This window comes from Aotus nancymaae, unplaced genomic scaffold, assembly GCF_030222135.1.
Source record: "Aotus nancymaae isolate 86718 unplaced genomic scaffold, 86718_ANA_hifiasm-v0.15.2.pri h1tg000029l, whole genome shotgun sequence".
NCBI lineage: Eukaryota > Metazoa > Chordata > Mammalia > Primates > Aotidae > Aotus > Aotus nancymaae.
Genome location: NW_026988442.1, coordinates 59,823,308 through 59,830,178, shown reverse-complemented (window position 1 = coordinate 59,830,178; position 6,871 = coordinate 59,823,308). Strand labels below are relative to the sequence as shown.

Here is a 6,871-nt window from a genome sequence, read left to right as displayed (position 1 = left end):
TAATTTTTCCTCCCCTGGTTTGGCTCCTTGGCCAGCTGTTCCACTTTCAAAGCCTGTAAAATGCTCCTCCCAACAATAGTCAAATGACTTCCTGCCCAGAGGGACTGAAGTTCCCTTGTTTCCATTTTCTTCTGTCTCCCACAAGATTCTGATGCCTCCACAGAAGGAAAAGCATGGTTAATTTGGGTTTTAATTGTCTTTTCCCATTTTCTTCAAAAATGCTGAATGTATGGGAGAGAAGTTGACACATACCAGTTCTATCAATAAATACCAATTCTGTTTCAGTTTGCCAGTGTTTCTCAAACTTCAGCTACTCCTGTACAATTTTCACATATTTATATCCATTAGATCTATTATTTACCTCTGAGTTTTCTTTAAATCACCTTTATTTTTACCTAAATAGGTTTATTAAAACAGTAAAATGTATATACCTACCACAAATAAAACTTTTTGAATCATCTATTCTAGAGAATAATTGTAAAGCATATAACAAAACAAATTATTAATTAAATACTAATTTGATAAATACCTGATAAATGCCTGTCTTAAAGATGGTATCTGCTTTCACTTCATTTTTATTTATTTATTTATTTTTTTTACAGTCCAGAGGTCTTTTTTTTTTTTTTTTTTTAACACCTATTATGCCATGAATTCATAGGGAATAGGTTCCAGCAGCTCAGGCTCCTTCCCATTGGTTCTCACAAAGTGTGCTTCTCTGGGTGGAGCAGGCTGGCACTTCAGTTGGACCCAGGTACCTTTCTCTTTGGCTTCTTTCTTTTTCTGATCATTTTCCTTCACACGTTTTAGGAAGCTATCTCGGCTCTTAGAGTGCTTGATGTGCTCAATACGCACATTAATTCTCTTGGCAAGAATCTTGCCCTTAACTTGTTTGTTTACAACAATGCCAACAGCATGCTGGGTAACATTGTAGACTCTTCCAGTTTTGCCATGATAACATTTGTGGGGCATTCCTTTTTGAACAGTACCCATTCCCTTGATGTCTACAATATCACCTTTCTTATAGATTCGCATATACGCGGCCCAAGGAACGACTCCATGTTTTCTAAAAGGCCTAGAGAACATGTATCAAGTGCTCTCCTCTTTCCCTTTGTGTTCGTCATTTTGGCGAATTACTGGAAGATGGCGGTTCTGGCCGAAAGGCTCACTTTGTTTTAAAAAAGTATATTAGCAACTGTTGGAAAGGTTTTTAAAAATATGAGCCTTGGGGCATGGTGGCTCACACCTATAATCCCAGCACTTTGGGAGACCAAGCTGGGTGGTTCACTTGAGTCCAGGAGTTCAAGACCAGCCTGGGTGACATGGCAAAACCCAGTCTCTAAAAAACAACAAAATATAAGTCTTGAAAAAATTTTTCTCCCTGACATAATCAGAAGGATTAAAATAGAATAAAAAAGGGAATGACTTTCTCATACAGTTGTCCATGCTTTTGAAGGCTGTCTCCGTATACTCCCGCAAACTGTCTCATGTGTATGTCCTAGAGTCTGGGAAGCACTGGCCTACATTCTTGCTGTCCAGAGGAGTGGACATTTGAGAAGGCACCGATCAGTTTTTATGCTGGTGCTCATTTGCAGGAGAGAACTCCAACTTTAAATTTTAACCTTCTGCTCCCTTTGATTAACCTATTATTTGATTATCTCAGTTTCGGTGTTGGAGAGGTCATATGGTAAACCACAAAAACTACTGGGAGAGAAATAGGGAAGGCCCATATAAATTCAGGTTGCATAAATTGAACAGATGCTCGACCTTCCCAGCTTCAGTTGTGTGGTCCACACATTAGGTAGCATGATCAGTGGGAGAAAAAGACATGAAATCATAGATAGGGGATGTAGAAACTGGGCCTCACGCATATTCTGCCTGATCTATGTCAAAGCCTTTAAAACAGCTACATATAACCATGGCAAAGTGCCACGCTGGGAACACCACCTATCATGTTATTGTAGCAGAAAAATTGCTGGGACTGCTAAACCAAATTCTTCCCAAACTGTGACAGGCATACTCTGCAAATTGATTTGAGGTGTTAGACGTATGCAAACATTTTATTTAATTTATTGTTTCTATTTTTTGAGACAGAGTCTTGCTTTGTCACCCAGGCTGGAGTGCAGTGGTGTGGTGTGATCACGGCTCACTGCAGCCTCAGCCTCCTAGGTTCAAGTGATCCTCCCACCACATTCCCCCAAGCAGCTGTAACCACAGGCACATGCCAGCATACCTGGCTAATTTTTGTATTTTTTATAGAGAGAGGGTTTTGCTATGTTGGCCAGGCTGGTCTTGAACTCCTGGCCTCAAGATCTGGCCGCCTCAGCCTCTCAAAGTGCTGGGATTACAGGTGTGAGCCACTGTGTCCAGCCTAAATTGCTCTTTTCTGTAGCTAAACAAAATATTCTGGTGTAAAATGATGGTAGTATCATTGTAGTATTTTTTAGGAATGTGAACCAAGATCATAAATATATAAATTTGTTACACATGGGAATTTTATCTAGAAGCTGCAAGGGTGGCATATTATAAAGTCATAAAAGGCAACTTATGTTTTTTGAGCCCCAATACAGGGTTTAGCCTTTGCTTGTATACAGAACTGACTTCATGGGCCCTGTGCTTAGTTGAATGTCTATCATGAAAGTCTTAATAACTTTGTCTTTGAACTTGTGTAAAGTGAAGTCTGATCTGACAATGGGGCATGCACATGAGCAGAGGAGAAATGCACAATGTGTTCACTGTTTCTTTTTATTTCTTTTTTTTTTTTTGAAACAGAGTCTCTCTCTGTTGCCCAGGTTTGAGTGCAATGGTGTGATGTCGGCTCACTGCAACCTCTACCTCCTAGTTCAAGTGATTCTCCTGTCCAAAACTCTCTCCTCATCCCCACCCCACCACCATCCAGGGAAAAATTGTCTTCCATGAAACCAGTCCCTGGTGCCAAAAAGGTTGGAGACTGGGGACTGCTGATATAGATGATATGCTTTCCAGAGAGCCTAAACCCATGGTGGCAGGAATAAGAGCTTAATGAGCTCTCAGTGAGAATGAGAGGAAAGGGATGGGATTAGGAAGACACATCTAAGAGAAAAAAAAGTTATAATCCAAGTCAGTCAGTCAAAAAACCAAATCATTCAGCCTAAATCATTTTTGACTTGACACAGAAATAATTGGGCAAGGCGTGGTGGTTTATGCCTGTAATCCCAGAACTTTGGGAGGCCGAGGTGGGTGGATTACTTGAGAGCAAGAATTCAAGACCAGCATAAGCAACATGGTAAAACCCCATCTCTACAAAAAATACAAAAGTTAGCCAGGTGTGGTGGTGCACGCCTGTAGTTCCAGCTATTTGGGAGTGAGCTGAGATCATGCCACTGCCACTGCACTCCAGCCTGGGTCACAAAGCAAGATTCTGTCTAAAACTACAACAACAACAATGACAACAAAACTCTTTCTCCCATCTATATGTGGTAAAAATGGGTAAATCCTAACACTTTGCAGTCAACTCTGATTCTTGCGTGTACATATTTTAATGAGATACAAATCATAATCCCTCCTTGGAATTCTGTAACCCCTGGAGTACAGACAGTGACATCCATCTCACCCTCTCTCTTTTTCTTGTGTCCCTATGCTTCATTGTTGAATTTTCCCTCTTAGCCTAAATACATTTAGATAGAAGCAATGAATGGGTTTATTGTTGTGAACTAATTGTATATATTCCTTTAATAATAAAATATCTAGTTTGGACCATTATAAAAAGGAACATCATGGTCTTGATAAATAATAAAACACTCATCTAATCAACAGGATATTTTATTCTCAATGCTTCTTTAAAGATAAGAGCTTTGGGCGTACTAATAGGCTCAAGTCAAGTAAAGCCAAGAAAGTTCCATCAATGTGGTAGATAATTATTCCCCTGGCAAAATCCCAGGTCTCACACCAGTGTTGACTTGGCAAATCAGCCTGTCTGTTTCAAGTGCTCATTAATCGTTAAGTCTGTTTAAAAATTGCTTGCTTAGTGAATTTCAGTTGATAACTTGTAGGCATAGGCTTAAGGGCACAGCAAGAGAAATGGTGGCCATTAATAATGGTAACACCTGGATCATCTTAATACATAAGGGGACTCTGTGTGTGTGTGTGTGTGTGTGTGTGTGTGTGTGTGTGTGTGTCAGAGAGAGAAAGAGAGAACCACCTTAAACTTTTGGGTATATCTGTGGTAAATTGTTGCAGAGAGAGAGAGAAATAGAGAGAAATTGAGAGAGAGAAAGCCAACATTCCATTGCTCATGAATGGACCAGTGGCCTTCCCAGCAGCTGTGAGCAAGGTGAAAGAACACCACACTTGCTCTAAGAAGACCTGGGTTCTCATTCTACCACTATCACAAGACCTTGGTGACCCTGTCAAGCCCTGGGACTTCACTAAGACTCTCTTTGATGTAATGAAGAGCTAGAATAAAATGGTATTTGAGTTTCAGCCAATATACAATATTCTAGTATATAATTCCAGGAGTATTAAAGAGGCTTATAGTTTCTTTCTATCTTTCTCTAGCTTATCCCACTCCAGTAGAAGGTTTACATTTTCCTAAGAGGGCTCCCTTCATGCTCCTGCCTATCCTTGCTCCTGCACACCAAACCGGATCTTCTAATTTCTGATATATACAGATTATATCATAATCTGGTTTATTTCTGAGCCAAGACGCAAATTGCAAAAACCTCTCTTCTCCAATTCAGTCAGACTTGAGGAAGCGTGATACACTCCCTGGGAGCCAGGATGTGGTGCCCTGTGCCAAGCACTGGGTGCTATTGCTATGATCCAAGTTGCAGGTCCCTCCACATTCTCATGCTCTGATAACTGGCTCTTGAGTTTCTTCTCCTAACTCCTCCTCTCGACCCTAACACAAACCAGTGGGCTTCAGGCTTCTCCCTATACATTGTTCCATTTTCTTATTAAAATTCTACATGATCATAAAAGGACATTTGAAAATTAAGAAACAGAGAAGAAACAATATATAATAATTCCACTATCCAGACAACCACCTTAAAGATTTTGGGTACATCTGTGTTAAGTTGTTGCAGCAGGGCCCCTAGTTTGTTCACACCTCCCTGTAGCCATATCTTCCAATACTCTTCTCTCTCTGACTCTGGGTTTGGCCAATAGGACAATAGCAAAGATATCACAGCAGACTTTTAAAATGGTTATGAATGAGCCCATTCTTGGGCTCATTAAAATGGTTATGAATGCCCTTTCTTGCTGCTCTTGGAATATACTGCCACGGTATAAACAAGCTTCTGCTAGCCTGTTGAATGATGAGAGATACGTGGCCTCATCACGTCAGCCAACACCTCAGGTGATCACCTGAGGTGATCAGACAAAGCCTCAGGTGATGGTAGTCGAACACAGACATGTGAGTGAACCTAACTGAGACCAGCACAACCACAGCTAAGCCCCGCCCACAGTGCCAACCCACTGAATCCTGAGCTAAGTAAATGGTATTTTTTTAAACCACTAAGCTAAATACATGGTATGGCTTAAACCACTAAGCTTTCTTTTCTTTCCTTTCCTTTTCTTTCTTTCTTTCTTTTTTTGAGATGGAGTCTCCCTCTGTCACCCAGGCTGGAGTGCAGTGGCACGATCTCGGCTCACTGCAACCTCCACCTCCCAGGTTCAAGCAATTCTTCTGCCTCAGCCTTCCAAGTATGTGGGATTACAGATGTGCGCCACCATGCCCAGCTAATTTTTGTATTTCTAGTAGAGACAGGGTTTCACCATATTGGCCAGGCTGGTCTTGAACTCCTGACCTCAGGTGATCTGCTTGCCTCAGCCTCCCAAAGTGCTGGGATTATAGGCTTAAGCCACTGCATCCCTGGTCCCCTACTAAGCTTTTATGTAGCAAAAGCTAACTGACACAATTATCTATTAGCCTTTTTATATATAACAAAATCAACATTATACTGTGTCTACTATTCTTTTTTTATTCCACAGCCAATGACTGATGAATCTATATACTATTCTATAGCCAGCTCTTTTTCACATGACATTTTCTCGAGTATTTAATACTATTTTCCTCATTTTAAGTTTCACTAGGGTGAGGATTTATATCTGTTTTGTTCAATGCTGTATTCCTGGCACATAGAACACTGCTGCAAATAGTGTTCAATAAATAAACAGACTCAATAAATATTTCTTAAATGAATGATTAGAGGACAAATATATTTTTTGGTGGCTGAATAGTGTTACATAGAGATACTATCTATGCCCCATTCTAAGTTCTTGTTTCTCTAAGTTTGGCATCTCAGCTTCCCACTAGGACTGGAACTCAGGTGAGCTCTTCTACTACCCAAGAACTGAACCTCTGCTCCTAAATCCCAGCTAGGATATAGGGCTTTGCTAAGCAGTCTTCAGAATTTAGTTCAGATGCATCTCCTGTGAGGCGTGCTTGTCACTCATGAGGGTTTGCATATTTAGATTTCTATCATGGCATATGTCAAGTCAGAGCATGTAATTTACAATCTGTGTCTTCTGCTGTCTGTGAACTTCTGAGGATAAGAGTTCAGCTCCCAGAGTGCCTGGAACATAGTAAATACTCAACCAATGCCTGTGGATAACTGAACAAATTAACCATCCACTGCAAAGGACTCCTCTGACAGCAGCACATATATAAGTTTTTTGGGTTTTGTTTTGTTTTAAGAAATATGTCTTTATTAGAAACAATACTTATAATAGAGATTACTGACTGGGCATGGTGGCTCATGCCTGTAATCCCAGCACTTTGGGAGGCAGAGGAGGGCAGGTCACTTGAGATCAGGAATTCGAGATCAGCCTAGCAGACATGGTCATGTCTCTACTAAAAATACAAAAATTAGCCTGTGTGGTGGCACACACCTGT

The 6,871-nt window shown here is 40.6% G+C and overlaps 1 pseudogene; it reads right to left on the bottom strand.

Moving 5' to 3' along the window:
- Window positions 1-621: 621 nt before the first annotated feature.
- LOC110567876 (large ribosomal subunit protein eL21-like) lies at window positions 622-1,124 on the bottom strand (annotated as a pseudogene).
- Window positions 1,125-6,871: the final 5,747 nt, after the last annotated feature.